We start from the raw sequence: 18,513 nt of genomic DNA, 5'->3' as shown, positions 1-18,513 counted from the left end.
TACAGTGAGATGTTCCTCAGACAGTTTTCTGCATTATAGCTCCTATATAGTTTTACCTTTATCACAGGAGGAATAAAATTACAAGCACCATCTAAAGCATGTTACTCCCTCCCACACTTTTTCTTTTGCAGAACTAAACCTCTTTCTGTTAAATTAGAGCTTGCTCCATCCAAAAAGCTGAGAAGACTGTAGCCAAAACTGCAAAGATTGAAGATGATGTACTCACTGTAGATGGGCAAGCATGAAAATATAAGAAATTGGCATATCCGTTTTATATTATAGTTGCGGTTTCTTGAATGAACCATAAATTAGGCTGAGCTGGTTTAGTAGATCTCTCATAGCAGAGATTGCACGAGAAACTTTGCTTCTGAGATTTTACCTCAGGATGTTGTCCAATGATGTCATCAGAGCTGCTCAAACAAATCTCTTGGTCCAATTCAATCAACAGGGGAGCTGGTCTAAATGCAATGAGTGATTTTAGTTTTCCCAAGGCTTAAAATGTCTAATTTGTTCTCTGAATTTTCTCAGGCTGAAAACTTGGTTTGAATGTTTATCATGCCAATGATACTATGAGGAGCAAATAGAAGAGAATGTGGGACATAGGCTACCAGTGTCTGATTCACTTCACTAAACCACTAAATTAATAATTCCTTAATACTAAGAATACTTCTTATATTTTTTTCCTGCTGAAGAATAGATTACAGTACCTAAACTCCTGAATTATTATCATTATTGGGACATACTTTAGATAACCCTGAATCTATCGTACTCTTTACAAGCAGTTAATGGAGATCCATCTCAGTAATTACCATTATCTGCAAAGACTCTGGTGTAAAGAGTTAGTAAAACCTAGATTAGCAAATCAATAGCAAAACGTCTTTAAATTATTGAGCACATTTCCTACGCTCTTCAAACAAGTCTAATTTAACAATGATTATTTTTCATGTTTACTAACTCCCCAGAGAATTAAAAAGGATTAGTTATTAAATTGTGTTATAAGTAGAAAGTGGGAGAAGTGACTCTTTTTTTCTGGGCTTGTTCTATAATGTGGTGTTCTGGTTTGATATCCATAAGATTGTTCATGTGGCTGTCATGAAGATCATTATACTTTTAAAAATGCAAATGTAGTTTTGACTTACGTACTAAAACGTGGAATGTATCACTACATGCAGAATAATGGATTTCTCAAGCATGGAGGAGAGCAGAGATGATCATTGTTCATCATTACAAGTATAACACTACCCTAGATTAATAGTCTTGACTGATGTATATATATATATATATATATATATATATATATATTTGCTTTTGAGCTGCCTTTTTAGTGACATAATAGAAAGACTGATTGCATTGTGTGATCAAAGTTTAATTCTTTGTTTTAAAATTAAGTTAAATGATTTGGTTTTTTTATATGATAAAAGACGTTTTTGTGGGATTTTAATTGTCTTTAATTTCCTGTCTTCTTTCCTTCCTTCATTTCTCCCTCCCTCCCTCCTGATATTTTTAAAAATCTTCTACAGAAAAACATGTCAAAGATCAAAATTGTGAATTGCCAGAATGTCAGATAACCTGCAGATTCAATGCAGAATATTGAATTTAGGACTTTTTGAATAGGATATTTGGAGGGGGGGGTTTCAAGGAAGAGCTGGTTATAGCCAGTGGTGGGATTCTGCCAGTTCGCACCACTTCGGGAGAACTGGTTGTTAACTTTCTGAGCAGTTTGTCAAACTGATTGTTTGAAGAAATTTTAGGGCAGAGAACTGGTTGTTAAATTACTTGAATCCTACCACTGGTTATAGCCATGTCTGGCGCTGTCTTGGGGGGAGGGGCATAGAACTCCGTCCCCCCAAGATAGCAACTTCAGTTGTGTAGTTGTGGTAGCCAGATTGTTTTTTTAGATCCTCCCTTTCTTAGGTCCTTCATGGTCATACTGTATACCAGACTATACTGAAATGGGATTAGGTAGTTTATAATTCAGCGTCTTGGGAAGGTGCAGCCCATGGTGTAAATATATAACATAACAATGATAATATAAAGCAGTATGAAAGGGAAGTTTGACAGCCATCAAAAATAAGTGGCTCTGAGCACATTTGAACTAGTTGCATATAAATATTTAAAGATGCATAATACCAGTGACTTGGGTAAGAACAAAGCAACCGCTTGGATTGGGGTCTATTTTTTCCCCTAACGCCATATCCTAGGAGGGATTTTCAGTGCAATGTAGTATTAGAAAGGTGCATAAACTGAGCAGCTGAAAGGTTCATCAATCAGCAGAAATTGAGGAGTACAATTGCATAGTCATGGATATAAAAAAGAGGGAGAGGAAACACCTTGGTGGAGAGGAAAAGGGTTAGAGGAGAATCAATGATCGTATGAAATGGACTGACACGTTTTCTGGACAGCATTTCTCCTTCTGTTTTAAAACAATGCCAAACCTTATTTTAGCACTTGACACTAGGATTGCTGCGCCTTCCAACTCAAAAACAACAGGTGAACTATGGCACAAATTCCAATCATAGTGCAGAAAACAGGGAACCTGTCATTGATAAACCACATTCAGTCCTCACCACCCATCATTTTAACACCTCGTCCATCCCAAGAGTACTTCTAGCTAACATTGGGGGACATTTTTTGAATTTATGGAGTGGACTGTATGCCCAATGTTTTGCAGAGATTTCAGGTGCCTTGTTTATCCCTGATAATCTCCCGTAAAAGTAATCTGATTTTCCTAATTTTTGCTCTTTCTTATCTTATTTTTTTCATGTAACCTGCTCAGAGGTTACATTTCATAAATACCCAAAACATAGGGCTAAAAAAAAAACCCTCTGAAAAATGTCCATTTTTTAAAATATTTGCTAATTGCAAGGGTTTAATCATGTTAGTGGTCTTATTGCTGCTCTTTTCTTTCATTAAATGTGGTCCTTCATCACAAGAAAATTGACCTTCTGGATGCATTTTGGGAATAGCTTCCTTTAGAAACAAATTTTTTGAATGAAGCTGGGCTTATATTTCTCAGTAAACTTTCTTGGGATTTGTGTTCTGGTGTTTACAGCAACCACAGCCTCCCTTTGCAATATTTTCCACCTTTCCTTTCAGGACATAAGAAAAATATTAAGACCACTGGCAGGTAATTTGGGAACCAAGTACCTATACTCATTTATCATCCTTGTCAGAATAAAAAAAAAATCAAATTCAGAATTTGATTCAAGCCATTATTTCATCCAGGTTGGCTTCCAGACCTAACCTTAGATTTTCTTTTTTTCTTTTTTCTTTTTTTTTTCCTGGTGGTCTTTTACCTGATTCGTTTAGCTTTTTCAGTCACATGCTGTCATCTGCTATTGATTTATTGATTATGTCTTAAGAAAACTACATAATTAGATTTTCTCCTTGAGAAGTCACCTGGTGTAGGCAACAAACATGATTATCCCCAATGCATAAGATTTAGGAGAACAGCATTCTATCTTCAATTTTCAACACTGCCACCCCTCGAAAACTTTACGTAACTGTAGAAGCAATGCCATGCAGATTGGAAAAAAACACTGTCTTAAAATTAATCCTAACTTGTCCTTAGTTGATATATCCATTTAGGCATCTATCTGTCTTTCTCGTTGCTTTTTCCATCAGGTTTCTATTAAGAGGATTTCTTTCATATGAGGTAACAGTGAAAGTAACAGGTCATAAAATTTCATTCTTGCACAAAATCATTACCCAATCTTGCTGGATTTTTTCCAAAACCACTAGATTCACACATGATATTGATAATATGAGAGTCACGTTGCAGCAAAATAGCTGGCAAACAAATTTAATAATAATAGTTTATTTAACTCATTTATTGAGCCAGCTGCAGGTAAGAAACCAAAATAGAAAACATGCTAGTGGCCTTAGTATGATATGTCAGCAATAAACTGATTCTTGACATATACTTAGGTCTTGCAAATGCCACTGCCTATTTTTAAAAAATGTTGTAGTTTAGGAAGGGGTGAGTTGGCACCAATAGAAATCAGGGTGCCAAATTTGTATTTGCAAAAATACTACATTATCCTAAGAATGGTTATTAAAGGAACAAGCTAATGGTATGAAAGAAGTTAATCAGTCACAGGGAAGAGCTAAGACTAAACTGGCACAATATAAATCTAGCCCAGAGGAGTAAATTTAGGGCATAACCTGGCTACTGTGCAGACTACCAGATTACAGGTGGCCCTCATTTAATGACCACCTACTCAGCAATCTTTCAAAGTTATGATGGCCCTGTATGAATTACAATTGATCCTTGTGTTTTTTAGCCTGCAGCAACAGCTCCTAATTATGAAGTTACAGCAAACTGTGGTTAGGTGGTCAGAATTTCCAATGTTTCCTGCTGGCTTCCCACAAGGAAAGTCAGTGGGGAAGCTGTCAAGAAGTCAGAAGTTGTAGTCACATGAAGTTCTCGCTTAACAACTTGCATGGTCCTTACTTAAGGACAACAACCAGGACTTCCAGAACTGCCCTTGCTAAGTTTCACAGTCATGTGATGTCGTGCTTCACAACTGCATCACTTAGCAAAAGCAATTCCAAGGACTACCTGTATAATATAGTAGAGCTGAAACTAATGGGACACTGGGAACCAATAAACTCTCTGTTATATTTTATTAAGCCAGCAGGAATAACAGATGTTACTAAAACTGTAGGACAAAATTCGCAGAGCAGGCAAGTTGAATGTTAGAAAGTGGACTCACAGATATATATGATACCAGCTGGACAGTTTTCCCCAACCTGGGCATTCTTCAGAAATATAGATTCAATCTCTGGAATGTTCAGTGATGGCTCTGCTGGCTGGAAATTTGTGGGAGATGAAATTGACACATCAGGAAGACATCAAGTTGGTAAAGCAGCTGTAGAAGCATTTTGAATAATGAGATGAACAGCAAATGTATGTATGTATGTATGTATGTATGTATGTATGTATGTTTAGGGACAGTAAAGAAATTAGAACAAAGTGAGATCATTAAAATACTGGCTTGCTTTCAATGGAAGTTCTTATGCCCCGACCTGCAAATATCCACTCACTTTTCATAATGCTAATAGCAGGTCAGGGCTTACCATAAATATTTCTTTTTACTCCTTATTCTAATAAATGCATCTTCAACTTTTCTCAAAAGCCTTAGCGGTAAAGTTCTTGGAGCACTGGTTTTCATCTTTGTAGGAGGGCTTTTCCAAAGGACTTCGAGAGCAGAGCAAATATTGTGGAAAAGATTTTTTGACACTGCATGATAATACATGCAAAGCACTTTCTTTCAGTTATTCAAGCGGCTGCATCTTTTTCCAAGTTGACATGGTTTTTATTTGCAAAAACAGCCAGAAATCATTTATGAAGCAGATATATAAGCCTGGAAAATAACATAGCTGTGCTAATGATTCATAGTCTTTCAGAGGATATGAATAGTTTACCTTTTTCTGCCTTTGCAGTCTGCAAATTCACACACATGTGTCATATGATCCCACCACTTTGCAGCCTTCAAACTCCTCAACAGTGACCAGAGAATTGTCCAGTCTTGCTAATTTGGGGCATTATTCAAGTGTTCCTTTATTAGTTGATTAATTAAATATAACCCAGAGGTGTACTGTTCTCATTCTTCCCCATCTACTCTTCCTAATTCTAGGGTTAAAGACTGATTTAACATATATTATTGACAAGATTTCCTCTCTCTTTGAGTCAGTCAGGTGAACTTAAGCAGCTGGATTTGATCTAACTGGTGATCCTTTGACAAGTCATTGATCTTTTCATCCATCTTCATTGTCTTCCATAATGAGCAGATTAGGTCCGATACGAATCTTCTTCCCCTTCAGACCCCTCATATCCTGGACATAAACTGTTTCAACTCCTACCCTCAAAATGAAGCTATAGAGCACTGCACACCAGAACAACTAGACACAAGACAGCTTTTTCCCCAACGCCATCACTCTGCTAAACAAATAATTCCCTCAACGCTGTCAAACTATTCACTAAGACTGCATTACTATTACTATTAGTTTTCTCATCATTCCTATCACCCATCTCCTCCCACTTATGACTGCCTGATTGTAACTGTTGCTTGTATCCTGACGATTTATATTTATATTGATTGTTTCCTGATTGCTTATTTGTACTCTATGACTATCATTAAGTGTTGTACCGTATGATTCTTGATGAACGTATCTTTTCTTTTATGTACACTGAGAGCATTGTGTACACCAAGACAAATTCATTGTGTGTCCAATCACACTTGGCCAATAAAAAAATTCTATTCTATTCAGCACTGTTCTACCAGTAGTGTTCTCTTGATGCTGTGTGGACTTTGTACCACTCACAAACGAACAAATATTCAGTAGCACAAACACGTCCTAATCCGTTTTAGAATCACTTGCTGTCCTTTCTCTGGACTGAAATGAACAATTCATCTTCAGCAGGTACTAGAGCCTGTCTCACTCTGTTTTAGGCATTGTAGCTGCCAATCATTACCTCCAATTCCAAGTTTCTTCTTCCCAAAGAAAACTCAAGAAATTCAAGGTGGGCTGAAGTTAGCTCTCGTGGATGTGAAGGGGCTCATGATTAATGATGTATTTGACCCCTCCCTTGGGCTCAGTCTGGTCATCTCTACACTAGCTTATCAATTGACATTGAAAGCCACTTCATGGGGAATTGTAAAATAAATGTCTGAATGATGCTGTCAGTTACATTTAATAGCATGCAGTCATGTAAGAAGATAGAGTTTAGAATTTCTAGAAGAGTACGTTAATCTTACCTTTCTGTGTGTCAAGTGAAAACTGTATGGTGAAACCTCTTCCTCTTTAGATTTGTGAGATGCATCTTCCTTCATGGATGAAACATAAGCTATTAACTTCCCTATAAATCTAAATAATAAGGTTCACTATGCAGCTTTTATATCTATGCTATGGTTGAGTCAATATGTTGCTTGGGTCAATATCTTGCAATGCTGAGGAGTTTTAAAGGTGAATTTTCTGTATCTTCTGGATAACCTTCCTCTCTCTATCCTAAAGATTTTTTTTAATCTTGTGGCATTCTGTGTTGCCCATAAAATTATTCTGGATTGTAAATATGGTGCAACAGATCTTGTGACCAAGGCCTACACCATTGATGGCTAATCTTTTTGCCGTCGCGTGCCAAAAGTGGGGGAGCGCAGTGAGGTCATCCATGTGTGTGCCTACACCCATAATTCAATGCGCCCTGCCCCTGCGCATGTGCGCCCTCCCACTTTTAGCACGTGATGGCACAGTGGGCCCAGTAGGCCTGTTTTTCACCCTCCCCAGGCTCCAGAGGCTTTCTAGGAGCCTGGGGAGGGCGAAAACGGCCTTCCCCACACCCCCGGAGGCCCTCCTGAGGCCGGAAACAGCCCATTTCCCAAATTCCGGTGGGACCGAAAGGCCCAAAAATCAGCTGGCTGGTGCACACATGCGCGCTGGAGCTGATCTACAGCAACGCTCGCGTGCCCACTGATACGGCTCTGTGTGCCACCTGTGGCACCTGTGCCATAGGTTCGCCCTCACGGGCCTATCCAGATAACAAGACCATTGTGCAAAATTGTACGCTGTCATGGGGACCCAAAAAAATGAAAATAAAATATTCCAAATTGCATCAAATTTTATATATCACATCACCTGCTTTGTGTATACCAGTATCTGTCCCAAAGATCACCACATGACCACGGAAAACAAGATTCACGTGGAATGTTGTTAAATCAGGTTTATTGAAAATAACAAGTTTAGTGTAAAAAAAAAAAGATTACGGTAAGCGGGGTAGGATAAAGAATCTTGGAAACTGAATGAACAAAACTTCAGCTCTTACTTGCCAGCGAATTCATTAAAGTGAGGTCTCTCTGAATTGCCTGAAATTATTCTTCTCACATAACTTAGCTGAAGGGCTAATGGCTCTTTTTAGCAGATAAGATTGAACTATGAACTGCTCTTCGTTTTTCATATTGTAAAATATTCTCTTTTTGTTCTTAATCTCTGAAAGTTCTCTTGCAATCATGGGTATCATCTTAGGGGCTAAAGGGTGGATCCTCTTTTGCTTCCACAATCAGTGGTATCTCAGATCTAATCAAGGCAACTACCGTCATCAATCTTCCATTACCACCCAAGCCCATACTTGTGCTCACTGGGACTAATCAAGAGCATAAAACATTTTACTCCCTACCAACTGAATGGAATGGTCTGAGAAGGCTAATATTAAAGGAGAATATTTGTAGCTCAGGGTTGAAACGAGGGGTCCTTAGTGCTCTCTGAGCTTGTTTGTTTTCTTGCAGACGTTTCATTACCCTAACTAGGTAACATCAGTGCTAGTAAGGAGTGCTGTTTGCTGTCTGATTAACCTAACTGGCTAATGAAACGTCTGCAAGGAAACAAGCAAGCTCAGAGAGCACCACTAACATCACTCTCACTTTCGTTTCACTCATGGGGAAAACTCACCATTATAAAGAATTTGGACAGCCTTCATGCAATGTTCATTTTCATTTTCAATTTCGATTTCTTACAAGTTCTGCTTTTTCTTTGTAAGCAATCAATGCCACAGTTTTCATTTTTTTTAATGAAAGAATCTTTTAACCCAATATTTCTTCAAGAGAGGAAGATGGTCCTTATAATGGTTTCCAGTTCACCAATTAATGTTTAAGATTAGGGGGTCTCCTCTTCCCCCTTGTACTTTTTCCCCTTTGTTATGATCTTTAACATATGCACCTGTGGCTTATTATCATATTTTGGATCATCTGGCACAATGCAGGATCTCTTCAAGGAGAATCAAGACAGGGCATAGCTTCTCAGTTCTTTTTTTTTTTTTTTCTGGAGTATCTGTTTTTCCTAAGGAATATGCTTTCTAAGCCTTTAATGTCCTTGTTTTTGCACAATATTCAAAAGTAATTTGATAACAGCGACAAACTGCACACAACCAGAGATCTCTTTAGATCATTCTCAGATATTTTTCATGAGTTTATAATATGAACACTGTCAACACATTTATGGAAGCTGTTTGGTTATAATTGCTTTTTGTCTCATATCCTGAAGAGACCATTATTTATGGCTTACTATAATACAAATGTCGTGTTGGGTGTATTTAATTAAAATAGAAGCATGTTTGCTCAGGGTTATCCTGCTACTTTGAAAAAGCGTAGCTTTGCAACCTGAGTGAATGGCATAGTGAGCCTAAATTCATGTTAGGAACCTAACATGAATCAGGCGCATTAGTATTGGGCTACATTTTGTGTTTTTAGTCATGCCTAGTCCAGAAGGGTTCAAGCAACTTGTAACTAGTAAGAAAACAGAGAAGGGACAGTGGTCATTCCATTATTTCTTTATCCAACTGGTTTGGAAGTCTGGTCCTCATTCTTCATATTGGTCATCAGGGCTTTGTGCTCGAGAACAAGCAATTGTCAAGCATGAAGATTCAGGATCACACATAAGTTCCAGTTCAGAAGATTTATTGCTCAAGCCTATACACAAGAATCTGGTCAACTAACAGTCAGCACGAAATTGGTGCTAGATAAGAGTTAATGGAATTCAAGGGTGTGTGTGAACTTGGAGTATTTGTGATCACATAATGATTCTAGGCTGAGTCATCTCTTGATTCTGTCCCCAAACTCTGCTCTTCTACTGCAATAGGATTATTCTGGAGTAATGGTATCACCATAGTTTTTCTGAGCCGATTTCCATCTCAGCTGGTCATTATTCTAACTTCAAAGCATTAATAACTCATGCCTGAGTCACCTTGTTTTTCCTCCTCATCCTCTCTTCCTTTTCTTTTGTGCCTTTTTAGACTTTAATCTGAGAAAAATGACATTTTAAAAAAATATTATTACTTAAGATACTCTGGAGCTCTAGCCCTGAACCTTCTGGGTTTATGCAAGGCCCTGAAGCTATGGATTTGCCAACAGACATGGGACCCAAGATTTTCTCCATTATGATTTATTCCATAACCTTGACTTTCGCCCATATCAGTGGTGCACTCGTTGCAATTGTAACTGAGTCCATCCAACTTGATGCCTCTTCTCTTCTCTTCTCTTCTCTTCTCTTCTCTTCTCTTCTCTTCTCTTCTCTTCTCTTCCTTCCAGAGAATTAGACTGTTTAGCTGTGGCGATTTTTCTTTCAGAAGTTGCTGCGTGAAGTCACTCTTGGCTATCCTTTTATCAAGGATTAAAGCCTCTCTGGATTGTTGTTGATGATGATGATGATGATGATGATGATGATGATGATGATGATGATGATTTAAATTGGGAAGGGTGGAGATTCTTTAACCATTAAAGAATTGGAAATTGCTCCAGTCACCAGAACATTCACTCAAAATTCTGGTGCTGTCTTCCTTTCCTAGACAACCGAGGGAGACCTGTTGCATATTCCTGCAATGACGAAAACAATTCTGTGGATGTCAGCATATTCATGACTCTCATGTCTAGCCAATTGTTCTGACAAGGAGAGTAAAATTGGCTTTCTGCCACTGAGCCAAGTCCATGTCATTTGTAAATATTTGTGCTCATTCATCTTTACACTTTTCATTTATGGATATCTTTGTCTAAAAAGGTTGCCCTGTGCGTAGTGGAGCTGTTTTTTTTGTTTGTTTGTTATGTGTGCCTTCGACTGTCAAGGTCTACTCCAGCAAATATTTAAAACAATACTGAAGTCATTCCTTCTGGCAGCCTCATTTTTATGAGCGAGGAACTGATGCTGCCTATTCTCTTTATTGCCATTTTCCCACTGACTCAACATGGTGCCTAACTATAGTTAATATATTAGAATGCTTAATTTAATTGGCTCTGTAAATCTGCTTTTTTTGGAATGATTTCCTTCTGCCTTTGTTAAAGCAGTTTCAGAGCATTTAGTTAATGTGACCTTCACATAACCATTTAGGATGCAGGCTAGCTTACATTTGAAGATGTTGGGGAGGAAGAAGGAGAAAATATCTGTAACGGGAAAGTGTCAGAAGTTTTCTTAATGAGCAACCTTGAATAACAGTTATTGTTTCTAGAAGACCGCCTACTGTATGCTATATAGGTAGTCCTCAATTTACAACAACAGCGGATACCATAATTTTGGTCACTAAGCAGTGCAATATTTAAGCAAGTCAACAGGTGATGTTCTGCCCCAGCTATTGCCCCCAAAGAACGCAGCACACACAAAGTCCGTTCAAACCTTAGTTTACTGAATAAACCAGTCTTTTACAACAACGGCTGCTAATTAATTGCATTAACAGCTGCCAAGAATTCAAAAAATAACTGAAAACTTATTATGGTTGGCAGAATGCCCAGAAGCAATTTGCAGAAAGCTGATAAGATAAGCAAGAGAAGACACGAAGGTATGTGAACTAAGTTGTTCCCTGCAAATTGCTTCAGTTGGTGTTCCTCCTTAAATAGGCTAAGGGAGTGGCCAATTAGCCCCAAGCCTTACTCTCAAGGAGACCTCCTCCTGAGGAGCCACTCCTGCCTTTTGGCAGCTCTGCGCGCCCGTGCATCAAGAAGAGGCGTCCTCTTCGTCCTCTTCACTTAAGGGAGCTTCTGGAGGTTCTGAAGGCCCTGGCTGAATCCCCGCCTCTGGCACCACATCTTCTCCAGCCTCCTCATTGTCACACTCGAGTGCCAGTTGCACAGACTGCTAGCGCAGCACCACACCAGCCTCCTCATGTCTGAATTAGCTACTAGCTGCACAGGCGACGTATGGGCCACAACAAGTGATGAGATGATTTTACAACCATTTTATCTTGGTTGTTAAGTGAATTACAGTGGAGGTTAAGTGAACCTCATGAGTCATTAAGTGAATCTAGCATCTCCAATTGACTTGGCTTGTTGGAAACCAACTGGGAAGGTCACACATTGTGATCACATAACTGCAAGATGTTGCGAACTTTGTAAATGCAAACTACTTGTCAAATGCCCAAATCACGTGATTGTGTGTTAGTGTGATGGGCATAACTTTGAGGATGAGTCATGAGTCACTTTTTGCGAGGCTATTATAACTTTAAAAACATTAAGCTGTCATAAATTGAGGACTGCCTGTAAGGGAAAGTTTTGCAAATATCCCCAGTGGGAATATTGACAATTCAGATATTTGAAATCTTTACCAATATTGTACACATTCACTCATAAACCAATTGTATCCCATTTGTGCATTAATCTCCTTTTTTATTTGCAGAAATAAAATGCTTCATTGGATTTTGTAAGACTTTGGTGCATTTTGTGATAACTTTGCACTTTTTAATGTACATTTGAATGTGTTCCTTTTTAACACTGAAAACTGCATTTTTTTTAAAAAAAAGGGATGAGTTGGGAAGAATGATGTGCGCAATAGTTTTGAAGTTGAAAATAGGAACAATTTGCTTGCCAAGGCAGAACTGATGAGTTGAAGTTACCAAACTTTTCAAGCTGGTAGGCACATTTGGTCTTTCAAAAGCCTATTATGCACATTCTCAAAGTAAATTAGTGAAAGCTTCCATGACCAGAGGTTTACGGATTCATAAAATGATTGTGATTGAAAATAAGCAATCGCTCAACACCGATTGGCTGCCAAAAAGAGGGGGGGGGGTTCAGCTTATTTTCCAAAGCACCAGAAGGCAAGACAAGAAACAATGGATGGAAACTGATCAAAGAAAGAAGCAACTTGGAATTAAGGAGGAACTTCCTAACAGTGAGAGTAATTAACCAGTGGAACAGTTTGCCTTCAGAAGTTGTGCTTCATAAACGGAGGTTTTTAAAAAGAGACTGGACAGTCACTTGTCTGAAATTGTATAGGGTCTCCTGCTTGAATGTGGAGTGGACTAGAACAATGGTCACCAACTGGTGGTCCGTGGACCACTGGTGGTCCATGAGAAAATTTTGGCGATCCGCAGAAAAATTATTTGCATTTTTTATATTGCACTAAATCAGGGTCCTCAAACTACGGCCCTTGGGCTGGATACGTGCAATGAATGTTTGTTTTGCTGCAGAGATTACCCCCCCCCCTTGGGGGTCTTTTTGTGTGGGTCGGAGGGGGGCAGAAATTCCAACCCAGGGTCTGCTTTAGCCTCTTGATGCGGGACTTTGGGTGAAGGCTGGAGGGAAGCACCACTGGTGGCGAAAAGCCGGAGGGCCTTGTTCCAGTGGGACTGCCTGAAACTGACTGACCATCTCAGCCCGCTGAGCCTCCAGGCACCGGTGCCTGGCCTTGCACTCCCACGGGTCTTCCCTCTGCTTGGAAAGCCTATGCTCGTAGTCCTCAGTGAGGTGCTTCTGCTGAGCCTCCTTCTCGACCAGATCCAATTTGAACTGAACCAGCTGTTTTGCTAATTCTTTCTCATGGTGGCTGCTTAGCTCCAGCAACTGCTTTCTGTTGGGACTCTAAGGAGCCCGGAAGCGCAGGCAAGGAGTGGCTGGGAGGGGAGAGGCAAGTAGAGGCCGGCGAGGCGCCCCTCGACGCAAGTGACATCGAGTTGGCCATGCACATCCAGTCACATACCTAGCTATGCCCACCCAGCCGGTCATTAGGCAGATTATATTAGTGATCCGTGGGATTTAAAATTATGAATTTAGTGGTCCCTGAGGTCCGAAAGGTTGGTGACCCATGGACTAGAAGACTTCCAAGATCCCTTCCAACTCTATTCTGATAGATTTAGTAAAATTTTGCTCATTTTTTTTCCTGGAATTTCTGCCAATGGCAATTTCTGCTTACCTTTGACATTTCAACTAGTTAGTTATGCACACCTCCAAACAAAGTACGGACTAGTAAGTTCTACTTTTTTATTGTCTGAGAAAGTTATGGAATCCCTAATAAAGCTGAGGCTGGAAGACCTGCACTTGAGGATATTTTAGTAATTAAATCAGGTTGGTCAGAGATCAGAGACTGCTATCCACAGAAACTATTAATAGTTTCTTCAGTTCCAAAATTGCTGTGTTGAACAGAAATGATAAAAGAATCTTCTGGCACTTGAAAGAAAACCAAGCCAAATTAAAATCTGTTTATGCTGTAAACATTTGTGGACTTCATCTGAGATTTCATCCTGAATTAGCTAACGTAGATACATATATATATATATAGATATATAGATGTAGAGAAGAAGGGGGGGAGGGAGAATAATAGAGGTATACAGAATAAAATGTAAGACACACAGTCCAAACATATTAAAATTTGATAGTATGTAAATATGACACTGACAATTCATAAAATAGTTTTCAAAAAAAGTCTTGGGACATATAAATATTTACATTAAGATTTGCAGTATGATTAAAATCCCACATATTCTGTTGAAAAAAAAGTTCCTTCACTCTATACTTACTAATTAGTACTTGATATATAATTTGATATATCTCTGAATATTCTTAAAGATCACTGAGATTTTAAAATCATAAATGACTTAGATAAGGGAATAGAAGGGGAACTCTTCAAATTTGCAGATGACACTAAGCTGACAGGAATAACCAACACATTAGATCAGGGGTGTCAAACTCAAGGCCCGCGATGTGGTTAGATTTGGCCCACTAGGGTGCCCTGGAAACAGTGAAGGACTGGCCCCTGGCACCTCAGGTCAGCCGGGCACTGATCTAAAACTTGGTGGTGGCCATCTGGGCCTGAACACAGTCAGTCTTAGATCTGTGGGGCCACCCTGGAGTCAATGACGGGCTGCCACCATCCTATGGAGACAATGGATCCCCCCAGCCGGGCCACCCGAGGCACCTCATCGACATGAGCAACGTTGAGCTGGCCACAATCACCCCACCCCCCAAGGTCAACCCCAACCCTGATATGGGCCTCAATGAAATTGAGTTTGACACCCCTGCCCTTGATAGGCTCAAGATCCAAATGGATCACAACAGACTTGAACATTGGGCCCTATCTAACAAAATGAAATTAAACGTAAAGTCTTACACTTAGGCAAGAAAAACCAAAAGCACATGTACAGATTAGGTGAAACCTGGCTTAATAGCAGTAACTCTGAGAGGGATTTTGGAGTCCTAGTGGACAATCAATTAGATATGAGCTAGCAGTGTTTGGCAACAGCCAAAAAATGCAATCCTAAATTGCATTAACAGACGGATTGAATCAAGATTACATGAGGTACAGTACTACTCTATAAAGCCTTATTAAGGCCACACCTAAAATACTGCATCCAGTTTTGGTCACCTTACAGTAAAAAAGATGCTGAGACTCTAGAATGTGTACAGAAAAGAACAACAAAGATGATTAGGGGCCTGGAAGCTAAAAAAGTTACAAGAACTAGGCATGGCTAGTCTAATGAAGGGAGGAACATTGATAGCAATGTTCCAATATTTGAGGGGCTGACACAAGAGGAAGATAACCTATTTTCCAAAGCACTCGAAGGCCAGACAAGGAACAGTGGATGGAAACTGATCAAGGAGAGGTTTAACTTAGAAATGAGAAATTTTCTGACAGAACAACCAATGACACAGCTGTGGGTGCTTCATCACTGGAGGCTTTCGAGAAGAAACTGGACAGCTGCTTGTCAGAAACGGTATCGGATCTCTTGCTTGAGCAGGGGGTCGGACTAGATGACCTACAAGGCCTCTTCCAACTCTGTTATCCTAAGTCAAACATATTTTCCTAGATGTTAATACATTCTTTAGAAAATTTGAAATCTGTCTGCAAGAACTGGCAAAGGGAAGCTCTCCATTATATAGAAGATATGAAGCAGCATACATAGTACCTACTTAGCAATGAGAAATATAATCTGACAAGCCATTCAGACATTACCGATGGCAATGTCCTTGTCCCAATATGAGGTATAGTATTTTATGTTATGTATCTCAGAGATGTAATCTGTCCCTCAACAGCTTTGCACATGCTTATTGTAGGTTTCACTGTCTATTTGAGAGAATTAAACATCACATTAAATAAAAAAAGCAGTGCACACACATATTAACCTATTGCTTGCTTAGATTTAGTTCAGTTTCATTTCAAGTTGATCTTCTGCCTATTAAATAGAAGAGGTGAGATATGATGAACAAAAGGAAATCAGAAGAGTATTATGTGCCATGCCTATCTATGAAAAGGTCAATCAACATTTCATTTTTCTCATAAGAGAATAAGCAGCAATTTCATGAGTACATGACTTCATTCTTGTCCATTGGAGAAAGTTACTGGGGGGTGTGGGTGTGGAGTTATAGTATAAGCTCTTGCAAGGGATACCTACTTATCTTATGTATGTATTTTAGAAGCTTGTCTTCTATTTCAAGTCCCCTACCCCTGAAAAACAATGTAATTAATGGGATATGGAGAAGATAAATCACATTATTGTCGCCAATCTGGACTTTGTCCTCCAGTGGACTTCAGTTCCATGCTGATTAGGAATTCTGGAATTATGAAGCTCAGTTAGAGAGAATTTGGGCTGTAAAAGACATCAGTCCTACCGAAATCTTTGGAACAAACTGTGACAATAAAACAGTTCATATGCTGCACTAAAGATCAAGTTATTTAACCATGGTTAATTGAATTAATTACAGTTGGAAAAGTTCACTTGTAACAAACCCTGGTTTATTTACCAGAACAGCTGAGCCCAGATGACACTGTATGCCAGAAAGAAACAAATCTTATTGAACTCATAAAAAAGATAAGTACAGAGGGCAAATGTCCAAAGAAAGCTTCCTGAAATTTAATTTTGTTTGGAAGCTCTGAACTCATCTCAACGTAAGGTGGAAAGTATATTGGGAAGCATATACCCTGAATGTTAAAATTCCATTTGTTCTCACAATTTGAAAAGATGTTATAGTTGAAAAGATCCCAAAGGCTATGTAAGAGATACGCTTGCCAAATACATTAGGTTTTTTTTACTATTTTTGTAAAAAAAAAAAAAAAAAAAGTAGTCTTGTAAAAATTGTTTGATTTGTGATTTCCCTGAATTTAGAATTTAACCTGTTCATACCTTAATATTCAACTTATCCTTTTATGAAGGTAAATGTTTCTTAATTTTCTTTTTGTGTAGGTGATATGCTTGCACTGGATCTAAACAAAGTAACTTACATTTCTCAAAGCCTCCAGGTATCGTAATTCAATATATTGATCCAAAATACATTTGTTCAAAACAAACCAGATTGAATTCAGGATTCTTTTGACACCAAATATGAATTTGATAGGATTTATGTCTAAAGTATTTTCTCTAAGCATATTTAAGATTGGTCCCTAAAATAATTTGAAATAAGAAATGTTAGATTTGAATCTAAATACCATTTACAGCATGATTTCAGCTGGTGGTTTTATTGTTTAATTTGCCTTTAACCCCCAACTATACAATTATAACTTAGGTCTTTTGAAAATTTAATACAATAGTATACAGACATGCTATCTAAAACTGCTTCTTGTAAAATAAATGGGGCTTCATTCTTCAGTTTTACTTAGCTAATTTGCAGGAGACTGCAATACGCTGTCACTCAAGGAAAAACTCATTATTTTGAATGCAGTCAGAGCAACGCTAAGGGAATTAGCATCTTGTAGTTTAGAAGTCAGAAATTGCAGTCTTGTAATGTAGCAGAAATGATATGAGACAAAACTGGATAACATTTGAATTGCTTCATCAAGCTTTAATAGACAGAATGAAGTTGCTTTGCCAAGTAAAAAAGATATTTAAAAAAAGAGTAATCTGAATAGCTTTCCTTAAGTAATCTATAACAGCTATCCTTAAGGCTGCAATGTTCTTTTATACTGTGGTTTTCATTTACACAAGGGGAATCCGGTGGTGCAGAGGCTTAATGACACTGAAACTGCCAGCCAGAAATGGTCTTCACTCTGGCGGTTCAAGTCCGGGTTTGTGAGACAGAGTGAGCTCCTGTCACTCAATCCCTAGCTCTTGCCCACCGAGCAATTCGAAAGCAGACAATATGGCAAGTAGATAAGTAGGTACCACTTCAGTGAGGGGAAGAATCCTAGTTGTGTTTGTGTGTGCGGAGATCAGAAGTCAGCACTAGACCTGGCCAGACACGAGGTATCACGACACCAAGCGATGCAAGATTAGTGGAGGAGCCTGGAAGAGCCAGCAACCCAGGTGCCACTAGCTAATTGGTGTAAAGCCTATGGTTCATCAAGGATAGGCGTTCAAGTGCTGAATGCAATGGACTAGCAAAGAACTAGAAAAAAATGCAGACAATTCAAGAATAGACCATGTGAGCTGAGAACCCGCCAAGGTCACTGCTGCAGGTGTCCGACAAAGAAATGAACTGCATTTACAATTTCTGTAGGCACGCTGTTCCACTGATTAATTGTTCCAACTGTCAGGAAATTTCTCCTTAGTTCCAGGTTGCTTCTCTCCTTGATTAGTTTCTACCCATTGCTTCTTGTCCTGTCCTCAGGTGCTTTGGAAAATAGCTTGACTCCCTGGAGGGGATAATCTGCCTTATTACTGCCTTTTCAGCTCTGGGTGCATTTTCCAGCAGAATAGTGGCAAATCATAATCAACTATTCAAATTTTAGACACTGTTTTAATCACACAAACCTGCGGACTTGAACTTTTAATCTTGGAATTTAAGAAGTTGCCATATCTTGTTCAGGCTGTTTATCTGCCTAGCTCATACCTGG

The 18,513-nt window shown here is 38.9% G+C and overlaps 1 protein-coding gene across 2 annotated transcripts in view; it reads left to right on the top strand.

Annotated features, from left to right (window-relative positions):
- SERPINI1 (serpin family I member 1) overlaps positions 1-18,513 on the top strand; it is a 116,756-nt gene that overhangs the window by 2,596 nt on the left and 95,647 nt on the right. The window contains exon 1 of one of the 2 annotated variants that reach the window (XM_070945390.1): positions 16,955-16,983. The exons of the other annotated variant lie outside the window; for it this stretch is intronic. The gene's annotated coding sequence lies outside the window, so the exon portion shown is untranslated. Of the gene's footprint in view, positions 1-16,954; positions 16,984-18,513 lie in introns of those variants that run through there. 2 annotated transcript variants of the gene reach the window in all.

The sequence above is a fragment of the Pituophis catenifer genome, unplaced genomic scaffold (assembly GCF_029215685.1).
Source record: "Pituophis catenifer annectens isolate HBS135680 unplaced genomic scaffold, rPitCat1.0.hap2 SCAF_6, whole genome shotgun sequence".
Lineage (NCBI taxonomy): Eukaryota > Metazoa > Chordata > Lepidosauria > Squamata > Colubridae > Pituophis > Pituophis catenifer.
The sequence above is the reverse complement of the archived record's forward strand: the minus strand, read 5'-3'. Positions and strand labels throughout refer to the sequence as shown.